The sequence below is a fragment of the Peromyscus californicus genome, unplaced genomic scaffold (genome assembly GCF_007827085.1).
Source record: "Peromyscus californicus insignis strain IS unplaced genomic scaffold, ASM782708v3 Scaffold_15__1_contigs__length_86483966, whole genome shotgun sequence".
In the NCBI taxonomy this organism is placed as follows: Eukaryota; Metazoa; Chordata; class Mammalia; order Rodentia; family Cricetidae; genus Peromyscus; species Peromyscus californicus.
Window position 1 is genome coordinate 69,895,372 of NW_026294447.1, and position 13,205 is coordinate 69,908,576.

The 13,205-nt window shown below is 46.9% G+C and overlaps 1 pseudogene; it reads left to right on the forward strand.

Annotated features, from left to right (window-relative positions):
• Positions 1 to 10,378: 10,378 nt before the first annotated feature.
• LOC128110558 (glyceraldehyde-3-phosphate dehydrogenase-like) lies at positions 10,379 to 11,403 on the forward strand (annotated as a pseudogene).
• Positions 11,404 to 13,205: the final 1,802 nt, after the last annotated feature.

Sequence of the window (13,205 nt, forward strand, 5' to 3'; positions counted from 1 at the left end):
TGCTGACGTCTTGATCCTCCCACCTCTGTCTCCCAAGTGTGTCTTCCAGACATGGACCACTATATCCAACTAACCAGTCAGGATTCTAAACATTTTTATAAGAACTCATTGGCATCCCAAAACAACCTAAAGAGGTGAGTATTTGAATACCGTTGGCCTCGTCATGGTCACATTGTACAGATGAGAAATGGAGGCAGAGAAGTCAAGGGAATGGCCGGGCACACATGACGCGGTTTCCATGGACCACAGGAGCCTTGGACAGAAGGCGTCAGTCCCAGGATCCACAGCTCAACTGTAGGTGTTCCTGCAGGGCCATGTTATGTGAGGATAGATACACAACAGACACGGCCATTATGTCCCCACTCTGTACCCACAATTCATCCCTCAGGCTCCTTGGTCAATTGTGGAAGCTTCTTGCTGTGAGCCCTGGGTTAGCCTTTCTGGAATTCAAGGATTTCCCAGCTGAAGATGATAGTCGTGGTCACCAGGTAGACAAAAAGGACCTTCAGAAGGGCACCGGCTTAAATGAGCTGTTCACCCGTGTCAGGCCGGAACAAAGCCAAGACAATGACGCTCAGGCCTGTCATGGATGAGCATCCTGTCCAAGAGGTGGGTGTGTAACTCTCAGGGGCTCCTTGACACGCTAGGGGATGGCAGAGCCAGGTTGGTGGTGCCTGGTGTAACCCAGATGTTGAGCTATCGAGGTTATAGAGAGCCCTTCCCTGAAGAAAGCGCCCAGACTTAGACAGCTAGGTGATGAAACCATTTCCTTTCCAAGAGCGGTCTGGCAGGGCTACAGCCTTTGTTCCTGAGGCCACTCCCTACCCGGATGTGATAATATGTGTTGTGGGCTTGAGACAGTTAGACTCTCCTCAAAGAGAGACAAGAGGTAGATGATTATGTCACCTACATTAATTGAGTCCTTGAAGTCCTTAAGGCGGCTGGTGTAGATTCTTAATAATTCAACTTAATTCTTAAGATTTAATTCTTAAATCTATGAGGTGTGTTTGATTATAATTCCTTTTACTGGTGACGAAATAGAGACAGAGAATTTAACCTTCAAGATCAACACAAGCAAGGCTGAGGTCCAAACTCACCTTGACTTCCTGGAGTGTGGTCAACTTCCTTCAGAGTTAGGGAAGATGATGTGGGACCAAGGAGAGTCTGCCAACATTTCCATACCAACTTAAGGATTCAAGGCCTTCAAGTTCAGTTACCAGGGGATCCTGGGGACCCATGCCTCCAGAATGTCATCTGATAGGCACCCAAACTCCCAATGGCCACTCTAGAAGTTCCTGGCTTAGAGAGAAGGCTCCAGTAACTCCACAGTCTGCTACAAGACTCAGAATGGACCTGACAGAACAAAAAAAAGGACCCCATGGGACCCCAAGCCCAGGAGTTGTTCTCATACACAATTAAAGTGAATCTTCCGACATTAATTAACAATCAAGATAGTCTTCCACAGATTCCTGCTTTAGAGTGAGTGTAGACTCTGTCAAGTTGACAACACTAACTGTTATACCACAGTGCCTTCTTTTTAAGATGAATAGGTATATAGTGAGGCGGGGGCTCAAATACTCCACAGAGGTCAGGCATCAGTACTGTGGTGGTGGCTTGTACCATCTTTGGTTCTTTCTGGATTATGTGAAAATGAGTTTTCGCATACGAGGCTAGTGTTTATAGTCACTATTCCACGTCCCGCCTTCATCTCTTGAGTTAGCCCTTTCCAAAGAGACCTAGCAACAAGTACTCTTAGAATTGGACAGTGGACTCATTCCATTAGGTGTGTTGTGTGTGTGTGTGTGTGGGGGGTCTTGGGGAATTCCTCAAGGCCAGTTTTCCCGATAATTTGAGTATGTCAATGTGGAGAGGCAGCCAAAGCTGCCTTTGTAACAGCTCCTGAGAAACCATGTCAACACCTCAGGATAGATTCTCTCTGTTGGGCGCAGAGGTTAGGTTGGAAGTCATGAAACCTAAAATAAGTATTGGGCAACAGTGTGGTAGGAGATTACAGGCACAAGATAAATAACCTTTAAAAAATCCACATGCCTTGGCTGGCTTCACCCTAGCAATCCTCACCTCCTTTTCTTAGACTGCCATCTCAGCCTGATGGCTGAGCACATCTTCGTAGATTTAAACATCCACTGCTTGTCACATAAGGCCAACTCAAATCCACGTGCCTACTAAATCTGAGGTAATGATGATCCAGCCTAGGACAGAAAAGTGAACGGCTTCGTGGTGGAGTTCCTGCCACCAAGGAGAGTTAAGGTGAAAGGCTGTTTTATCTCAAATCTGAACAGAGGAATAGATTTCCTGTGAAGTCTGATGAGAAAAAGAAGAAGAAAAAAAAATGTGGTTTGACTCCATCGCATGAAGTAATTTACAGTGGGTCCTGCCCTGTCGGAGAACTTCAAAGCGGCATATTTGTGGTTTGCCTGTGTTATCCGACTCTGGGGCTGACACATGTTGCTTTTAGTTCAGGGCTGTAGTTTCCAGTCCTCTGGGCTCTTACGTTATGGTTTCAGTGCGGTCGCATGCATCTCTCCACTGATCTGGTGGAACAGCTACTGTAGGGATACCCCCGTAGACAGACCACAGTACTAGCAGAAGCTGCCAGGGAGGAGAGACCAGCCCAGCTTTATGTCATTTTGTTGATTCCACCCACTTCGCAGGTTGGGAAACCAAGGCTGAGTACAAGCGAAATAAGTGACCCAGGTCACATCGGTAGGAAGGTGCAGAGCCTGGCTTCTCACGTGGCTGCTGCAGCCGAGGGCTGCTGCCGAATTTTGCTGTACTGCACACATGCCTTCTTCATTTTACATTCTCTTTGTGCTGTGATAGGCCCCTTTCCTGCTGGATGCCTACCTCAGATACTATCTGCACCCTGCCCATCCCTTACACACACACACACACACACACACACACACACACACACACACACACACACAATCTCATTGTTTTGCTGCTCCAACCATTCCAGCTAGAACAGTCAGTCTATCGTCCCTCTGAAAAAAGAGATTATTATTATTATTATTATTATTATTATTATTATTATTGGTTTTTCCAGACAGGGTTTCTCTGGATCTCGATCTGTAGACCAGGCTGGCTTTGAACTCACAGAGATCCGCTTGCCTCTCAAGTGCTGGGATTAAAGGCGTGCACCACCGCCCCATGAGATTATTATTTTTTTTTTTTTTTTGGTTTTTCGAGACAGGGTTTCTCTGTGTAGCTTTGCGCCTCTCCTGGAACTCACTTGGTAGCCCAGGCTGGCCTCGAACTCACAGAGATCCGCCTGGCTCTGCCTCCCGAGTGCTGGGATTAAAGGCGTTTTTTAAGGCAAGGTCTCAAGTGCCCTTAGGCTGACCTCAGTTTTACCGGGTAGTTTAGGATGGCCTTGAATTCCCGATCCTCTTGCTCCACCTCCAAAATGCTGGGACTGCAGTCACATGCCACCATGCCTGGTAAAGCCACTCTGAATTTTGTCTGGACCACTGACCTTGGTCCTATTACTAGGCAGCATCTTGTACTGTGTTCAAATGCTTTACCGTCTAGAATTCCTTCCTTCCTAACTAAACAAGCTCTAGGAGTCAAGGGCAGCTCCTCAACCCTCTTTGTCATCCCGATCCCCCTCCCCACTCCCCAGCCTCAACCTAGAGTGATGCACACAGTAGGTGTTCATTAAGCGTCTGCATAGGGCAAGAGAGTTGACTCAGCCTCCTGCTCTTGCAGAGGACTCAGTTTCTATTTCCAGAACTCATATAGAGCAGCTCACCACCAGCTGAAATTCCAGCTCCAGGGGATCAGAACCCCTCTTTGGCCTCTGAGGGCACTGCATGCATGTAGTGCATATATGAGTACTCAGGTGCATACACGTACACATAAAATAAGTACATAAATAAACTTTTAAAAAGAACCTGGATAGGGGGCTGGAGAGATGGCTCAGTGCTTAAGAGCACAGGCTGCTCTTCAGAGGGCCCAAGTTCAATTCCCAGCCCCCATGTGGCAGCTCACAACTCTCTGTAAATCCAGTTTCAGGGGATCTGACACCCTCACACAGACATATATGCAGACAAAAATCAATGCACATAAAATAATAATAATAATAATAATAATAATAATAATAATAATAATAAAGAACCTGGATAAATGAAACTCCAGACAAATATGCCAAACATGGACTCTGCACAGGTGGTTTTCAGCAAACAGGGTTCATCCTGAGCACAGGTGCCCTCACTTGTAACCTTTTTTTTTTTGTTTTTCAAGACAGGGTTTCTCTTCATGGCCCTGGCTGTCCTGGAACTATGTAGACCAGACTGACCTCGAGCTCAGAGATCCTCCTGCCTCTGCCTCCCGAGTGCTGGGAATAAAGGCTTGAGCCACCATCCCTCTGCTAAAACCTCATTTTTGCCTTTTTTTTTTTTTTTAAATCTTATGTGCATTGATGTTTTGCCTGAATATATGTCTGTGTGAGGGTGTTGGATCCCCTGGAGGTGGAATTATAGACAGTTGTAAACTGCCATGTGGGTGCTGGGAATTGAATCCAGGTCCTCTGGAAGAACAGCCAGTGCTCTTAACACACACACACTTAAAAAAAAATTCTTTCTTTTTTTTCTGAGACAGAGTTTTTCTGAGTAGCCCTGGCTGTAACCTTTTTTGTAATGCGCCCCTCTCCCAACAAATAGATGACCAGCAACAGAAATCCAGTGAATGAAGAAAAGAGTGAAAATCCACCTCCATCCTTTGAGAGCAGGCTGGTGCTCTAGTGTGCTTTCTGTTGTTCTGATCAAACCCTCTGACAGGAAGCAACTGGTCAAAGAAAAGGTTTATTTCACCCAACACTTCCAGTCCATCACTGAGGGAACTCCAGGCGGGAACCTGGAGGCAACCAAAGAGAAATGTTGCTTACTGGTTGAATCATACGCAGCCGGCTTCATTAGACAGCCCAGGAGCACATGCACAGGAAAGTGGTATTGCCTACAGTGAGCTGGACCCCCTTGCACCAGTTAACAATCAAGATAGTCCCCCACAGATATGGCGACAAGCCAATCTGATCTAGCCAGTTGCTCAGTTGAGGCTCTCCTGTCAGATGGCTGTAAACTGTGTCAAGCTGACAATTAAAGCTCACAAGGACAGTTGGACAAATTATCAAAGCACCTCCATGCCCCTTGTTCCCTCACGTATAAAGTAGAAGTGCCGCTTGGAGCTGGGAGGTGGTGGCGCACGCCTTTAATCCCAGCACTCGGGAGGCAGAGCCAGGCGGATCTCTGTGAGTTTGAGGCCAGCCTGGTCTACAGAGCGAGTTCCAGGACAGGCATCAAAACTACACAGAGAAACTTTGTCTCGAAAATACAAAACAAAAACAAAAAACAAAAACAAAAACAAAAACAAAAACGGAAGGAAGGAAGGAAGGAAGGAAGGAAGGAAGGAAGGAAGGAAGGAAGGAAGGAAGGAAGAGAAATGCCGCTTGGAGGGGTTGTGCTAGAATTCTAGACAGTCCCTGCAGCAGGACAGCTACAGCAACTGCCGTTGTCCCCATTAGTATATTCTAAACCTTCGTGGTAAATGATTTCACTAACTCAGAAACAGAGAGATGGACACAAGTCTGATGGGTGTGGGGTGGAACATTGCTGCCTGAGCTGATGAAAACAGATAGGCAACCCTGTGGCCCCTGGGTCTTCCGTGGACTGCTATTTGCTGGGTTTCAGGTTTTGTTTTGTGTTTGCTTGTGGCCAACTCGGAACCCCATGGTGTCTTCCTATGGAACTCTAAGTACAGTTGCTGCGGGGGCCTGCTTTTCCTTTCTTTATTAAGAAAAGGAAACAGGAAATCGAATGTAAAACCCTCCAACGGTTAGAGTCACACCGAAGTTGTGAATTTAACCACACCCCCGCCAGGAAATGAAAGCACGGTTCTCACCATAATGTTCCTCGCCGTTCACGGCCCACTCAATGTTTTTCAGATTTGAATTAGATAGTGGAGATTAAAGAACTGAACTTTGGGCAGGAGGGCTATCACCGGGCAATTGTTGACTGAGCACAGACTTAGTACTCTATAAAAGGAGAAGGGCTTTTCCTTTGCTCTATGTCAATATAGTTCTTTCAGATGTCACCTACTGGAGGGAAGGGGGTACAGAGCAGATTCGGCCCCACTGACGTGTGTGTTTATTTTGGCTCATGCAGTGTATTTTAAATCATTCGCATGCAGATGCATGCAAACACTTGGAGTCTGGATTCATGGATGTTGGGAGGAAAAACAGCTGCCTAGCGGTCATGCATGAGGGCCTGGTGCAGGAATCTAACTGTATTCCTTTGTGTTACCTGCCTGAACTCAAGGCTGTTTGAGATTCAAGGCTTTTACCTTGTGTAAGTGGAAGGCAGACGCAAAGCTGCTACCCCCAGGACACAGGTAGGGAGAGGCCCTTGACTCCTGAGTCTGTGTACTCCATCCTTCATTTTGACTTTGCCTCTCCTCAGTGATTTCCTAACTCCAAATCATTAGCCTGCTACCCTAAAGACAACTGTGTGTGCATTTTCCCAGCCTGAACATAAGGGAAACCACAACATTTCCTTTGTTGTTGCTTTAAATTATATTTATTTATTCATTTAATGTGTGTGTGTGTGTGTGATGCCTGTGAAAGTCAGAAGACAACTTATAGGAGTTGGTTCTCTCCTTTCGCCATGTGGGTTTCGGGATTAAACCCAGATGGCAGGCTTGGTAACAGTGACAGGCATCTTTACTTGCTGAGCCATATTGCTGGCCCTTGTTTGGTTGTTATTATTATTATTATTATTATTATTATTATTATTATTATTATTATTTTGGTTTTTCGAGACAGGGTTTCGAGAGAGGCTTTGCGCCTTTCCTGGAACTCACTTGGTAGCCCAGGCAGGCCTCGAATTCACAGGGATCCGCCTGGCTCTGCCTCCCGAGTGCTGGGATTAAAGGTGTGCGCCACCGCCGCCGCCACCACCCAGCTGGTTATTTTATTTTAGTCTATGTGTATGAGTATTCAGCCTATTCGTGTATACGTACACACACACACACACACACACACACACACACACACACACACACACACACATGAATACAAACCACATGTGTACTTGATGTCCACAGATAACAGAAGAGGGCTTTGAATCCCCTGGAAGTGGAGTTACAGACCACGGCAAGCCTCCAGGTGGGTGGTGAGAATTGAACTCGGGTCCTCTGCAAGAACATTAACCACTGAGCCATCTCTCCAGAGACTCACTTGGTTATGTTGATAAAAGTCTTCCTATGTAGCCCAGGCTGACCTTGAACTCTCCATCCCCCTGGGTGCTAGAACTAAGAGTATTTGCCACCGTGTCCGGCTGTATGTTTTACCACCCAACACATTCATGCTTCCTCTGCAACCGGACTCCCGTTCTCCTTCAGGGAATCACCCATTTTCTCCTGAGTCTCGGCATTCAATCCAAGTGACTCTATGGGTCACCTCCTCACTAGATAGATGTCTAATAAAGGGATGGCCAATCAGATCCTCGCTCAACTTTCCAACAGTAGTGATTGGTTTAGATATGGTCACATGACCCTGGTGTAACCACGGGTACCATGGAAAGGAGTGCTGAGAGAGGGGCTGGTGCTGTTCTTCCTCTAGTCTTGAACCTGGAGAGCAGAGTAGGGCTGCTGGCAGTCACTAACAGGATGCTGAGAATCGCTCCAGCTTGCCCGGGAGACTTGCTGAGAGACAGGGAGAGACAGGCCCTGCCTGATCCGCTTGATGCGACCTGGTGCGATACAGTCTTCCCTGGACTATTCAGTTCCACGGGGAGCTTCTTAGAGAAACTAGGCTGACCCTCTTCGGATCTCCTACCTGAAGTCACCCCGTGCAGCAAACCTAGATGGAAGCAGATGGACAGGACACACTTCTGTGCCTCCCAGATGACCTACTTAATTTCAACCAAGGCCTCCGGAGAGCCCAAAGACAGGTTTGTTGGTTTTTCCCTCCTTTTCTAATTATAAAATTCATTCCTATTTTAATTGCAATAATAAAAAAATCAAATCATACAAATAAAAACGGGGAAGTCCTCCCCTCTTTCCCTTTCAAGCCACTCTCTAAAGGTAATAGAGTAACCATGGCTACTAATAATATTGTTTTAAAAATTACCACTTCTGGAAAAAGAAAAACTTGCCACTTACGTTTGCAGAAGGCTTACTGTGTCCCAGCACCATCCTGAGCACCTGTCTGTATCAGCTCACTTAGGCTTTGCTAGGGCCTGCACTGAGTAGTTACGATCTATACAGAAAGAATGTATGGCACAGGAAGAGTCAAGTTGCAATACTAACAGTTATTACAATAGTCTGACTTCAGAGCCCAGAATCCAAGTCACTGAGTTACGGTTAGATGTTTAGCCATAGATGCACGCACATACATAGTCACCTAAACCACTGTGGGCTGTTACACATGCTCTTCACAGTTACGGCTCATCTGACCATCATCTTTTGACATCACTCCATATCACTTTCTAGATAAGACCGTCAAGCTCTTGCTGGGTGAAGTGGTACCTGCCTGTAGTCGGATATGCAGAAGGTGGAGGTGGGAAGACCAGGAGTTCTTGGGCTAGCGTTAGCTACATAACAAGCCTGAGGTTGGTCTGGGCTACATGAGACCCTTTCTCAGTACTTCTCCATCCCACCCACTGAAAAACAAAACCAAACAAACAAAAACCTCAAACTCTTGTCTGACAAACATTTGTGGATACGGGTGACTTACAGGAATGACAACCCACTTACCTGGTGACCAAGCCACCCCTAGACTTCTAGAAAATGATGGTAATCCTCAGAGGATGCGTGGACAATGGATGACATCAGCTTTAAGCCCATGGGTCATTGGCTGAGGGTGTCCACCTATCATCTCTCCTGATACATAGGGGAGGGACTATGTTTCAGGCCAATTTATATTTCCAGAGCCTAGTATGGCTTCCCTGGCTCAGACTAGGTGTTCAAGAACATTCACTGAGCGAGCACATAAAGGGAGTGCTTTTTGGATGCTTCAGGGCGGGGCCTCTAGGAGAGACACTCATCCTGAGTGCTCTGTGGTGATACTGTGGAGTCTTGAGGATGACACAGCTGACCTGGATTCATAAGCGTTCACTCTCAGTGACGTCATGCTGACGTCCATATAGGATTTCCACACAGCTGCTCTCACTCTGCCACAGTGAGGTAGATCCCACACCTTGCATACCAACAGCTAGTTTGTTTTGTTTGTTTGTTTGTTTGCTTGTTTGTTTGTTTGTTTGTTTGTTTGTTTTTCGAGACAGGGTTTCTCCATGTAGTTTTGGTGCCTGTCCTGGATCTCGCTCTGTAGACCAGGCTGGCCTTGAACTCACAGAGCTCTGCCTGGCTCTGCCTTCTGAGTGCTGGGATTAAAAGCGTGCGACACTGCCTCCCCAAAGTTTGTTTGTTTGTTTGTGTTTGTTTTGTTTTGGCTTATTGGCTACTGCAAAGGCATTATAGAGTGGCGGTTATTAATTTGGGATCCGAAGTCAGACTGCCTTTTGTTCAAATCTTGGCTTTGCCATTCACTAACTCTGTGGCCTTAGGCATGTTGTTTAACCTCAAAGTGGCTTCATTTGTTCACCAGTAAAATGGGTATACTTACCCAGCAAAGGGAAGCCGTGAGGTTTGTCTGAAATGATGGGTATAGAACATTTAAAAGAACAGTTAGCATGCCAGCAAATATCCTTACTGTAAAGAGCCAAGTTAGTTTCTTTCTTTCTTTCTTTCTTTCTTTCTTTCTTTCTTTCTTTCTTTTTCTTTCTTCCTTCCTTTCTTTCTTTCTTTCTTTCTTCCTCTCTCTCTCTCTCTCTCTCTCTCTCTCTCTCTCTCTCTCTCTCTCTCTCTCTTCTCTCTCTCTTTCTTTCTTTCTGAGACGGGGTCTCTCTATATAGCCTTGGCTATCCTGGAAAGGACCAGATAGCAAGGTATGATAATTTACACCTTTAATCCCAGCACTCCAGAAGCAGAGGCAAACAGATTTTGTGAGTTTGAGCCAGCCTAGTCTACATAGCAAATTTTTTTTTTTTTTTTTTTTTTTTTTTTTTTTTTTTTTTTGGTTTTTCGAGACAGGGTTTCTCTGTGTAGCTTTGCGCCTCTTCTGGAACTCACTTGGTAGCCCAGGCTGGCCTCGAACTCACAGAGATCCGCCTGGCTCTGCCTCCCGAGTGCTGGGATTAAAGGCGTGCGCCACCACCGCCCGGCTACATAGCAAATTTTGAGCCAGCTGAGTCTACATAGTAAGACTCCGTCTTTAAAAAAAAAAAAAAAAGATCGGCTTCTGCTCGTCCCTGTTCCAGAGACAGCTGCATCTTTTCATGTAGTGCCAGCTCATTCCTGAGACACGATGGTGAATGTCAGGGTGAATGGATTTGGCCGAATTGGACACCTGATTGATTACCAGGGCTGCCTTCCAGTCTGGCAAAATGGACATTGTTGCCATCAATGACCCCTTCATTGACCTCAACTACATGGTCTCCATGGTCCAGTATGACTCTACCCATGGCAAGTTCAACGGCACAGTCAAGGCTGAGAACGGGAAGCTTGTCATCAATGGGAAGGCCATCACCATCTTCCAGGAGCAAGATCCCACCAACATCAAGTGGGGTGAGGCTGGTACCGAGTGTGTTGTGGAATCTACTGGTGTCTTTACCACCATGGAGAAGGCTGGGGCCCACTGGAAGGGTGGGGCCGAAAGGGTCATCATCTCTGCCCCTTCTGCTGATGCCCCCATGTTTGTGATGGGCGTGAACCATGAGAAGTATGACAATTCATTCAAGATTATCAGCAATGCTTCCTGCACCACCGACTGCTTAGAACCCCTGGCCAAGGTCGTCCACGACAACTTTGGCATTGTGGAAGGACTCATGACCACAGTCCATGCCATCACTGCCTTCCAGAAGACTGTGGATGGCCCCTCTGGGAAGCTGTGGCATGATGGCCATGGGGCTGCCCAGAATATCATCCCTGTATTCACTGGTGCTGTTAAGGCTGTGGGCAAGGTCATCCCAGAGCTGAATGGGCAGCTCATGGGCATGGCTTTCGGTGTTCCTACCCCCAATGTGTCCGTCGTGGATCTGACATGCTGCCTGGAGAAAGTTTCCAAGTATGACGACATCAAGAGGGTGGTGAAGCAGGCATCGGCCCACTAAAGGGCATCCTGAGCTACACGGAGGACCAGGTTGTCTCCTGCGACTTTAACAGTGACCCCCCACTCTTCCACCATTGATGCTAGGGCTGTCATTGCTCTCAATGACAACTTTTTGAAGCTCATTTCCTGGTACGACAATGAATTCGGCTACAGCAACAGGGTGGTGGACCTCATGGCCTACATGGCCTCCAGGGAGTAAGAAGCCCACCCTGGACCACCCACCCCAGCAAGGACAGAGCGAGAGAGAGACCCTTCCTTGGCTGATGAGCAGTTCCTGTCCCATTGAGCATCCCCTGACACTGAGCATCTCCCCCAGTTCCATCCCAGACCCCCAGAGTAACAGAAGGGGCTTGGGGAGCCCTACTCTCTTGAATACCATCAATAAAGTTCACTGTATCCCCCCCCCAAAAAAAAGATCAGATTGCCCATTGTGGGAGTACATACCTTAAAAATCCCAGAACTCAGAGGAGTTCAAAGCCAGTGTTGGATACATAGCAAGTTCAAAGCCAGCAACTTGAGACCCTGCCCCCGGAAAACAAAATAAACACATAAATCTAAAAAAAAAAAAAAATTAATGAAATGACAACATAAGATCCTGTCCTGGCTTTCTCCTGCCGTGTCCTACAAAGCCAGTACACCGCGGGGGTTTTGAAATAGCACACAGGTCGAGCACAGAATGTATTGTTTGAACTTGCTCTCATCCCCGGACAGTGTTCCAATTCATTATTAGTTTCTTGGCAGTTGAAGTGCATGCCTTTCTGGGCGATGGTAACACTGCCTAACACACATAATCCTTTAATACCCTCCCGCTGTGTGTCCCCAGTCCTCTCTCTGCCTTGTGGTCCTCGTCATCTGAGGGATCTTCTCTCTTCCCCTTAAGTGGCCCGGTGTCATCTCATTCAAGCAGAGCTATCCAGCCACCGCAGCTGTGGTAGCGGCATGGACTAGGATAGCAGGCCTCTTCCGTCTTCTCTCCCGAAGGCTCTCGATCACACAGGCTGCTCTCTTTCCCTCTCTGTCAAGGCAAGATGGCTGTCGAGATTCATATGCCTAAAAAGGAACTGTTTAAATTTTTGAAAATTTCCCCCAAATGCCAATTATATGCCTTCCCCTTCTCGTAGCCAGTTTCCTCCTAGGTAACTGTCCCTATGACTCTATTATCTGAGTGCAAGAGCAAAGGGTTCAGGATAACATTTATGAGCACACACACACACACACACACACACACACACACACACACACACACACAAATCGGTGAAAAGTCATCCCAAAATTATTTCCAGGACTGTATCAGAGGTGAAATTAAATGACCTAAATTAAATAGTGCATTTAAACCTGATTTGTAGATGGGGGCTTCCTCTGGTCTTTTCTCTCATTTTTTTTTTTTTTTTTTTAAATCAGAAGTACTAGTCAGCTGCCCCTAGAATTGCTGAGATCCCTGACCCCTGGTGTGGTGCAACTGGGTCAAGCATTGGGTGCTCCACACTTTCTTCTGTGCCTCAGCCCCTGAGGCCAACCTCATTAGGGTGTGACCTGGGCAGAGACGGCAGCCAGTGAGTGGAGATATGATGTTCTCACCACCCTCACCTACCTGGCTTAAACCCAGAACCTCACTCATGCTAGGCAGGTTCTACCACTGAGTTTCATCCCTTACACCTTTACTTTTTATTTTGAGACAGTCTTGCTAAGCCACTCAGGTAGACCTTAAATTTGCAATCCTCCTGCTTCAGCTCCCCGAGTGATCCCTAAGATCACAGACATGCATCACCAGGTTCCACCGGCTGTAAGTTCTGATGGTCACTGTAGAGTCACAGCTGGTTTGACAGATCCTTGGCAGGACTGAAGTGTGGCGTGGCGGGGACGGGGCGGGGCGGGGGGTGTCTGGGTCTGACATTCTCTGGGAAGGACACTATGGTCCATGTGCAAATTATATACTCTGTTTCCATAAATGGGTTGGCATGGGGTACAGCAAAGGCAGATACTGGCTGGTGTAAGTATCTTACACCACCTCACTCAGCATCTC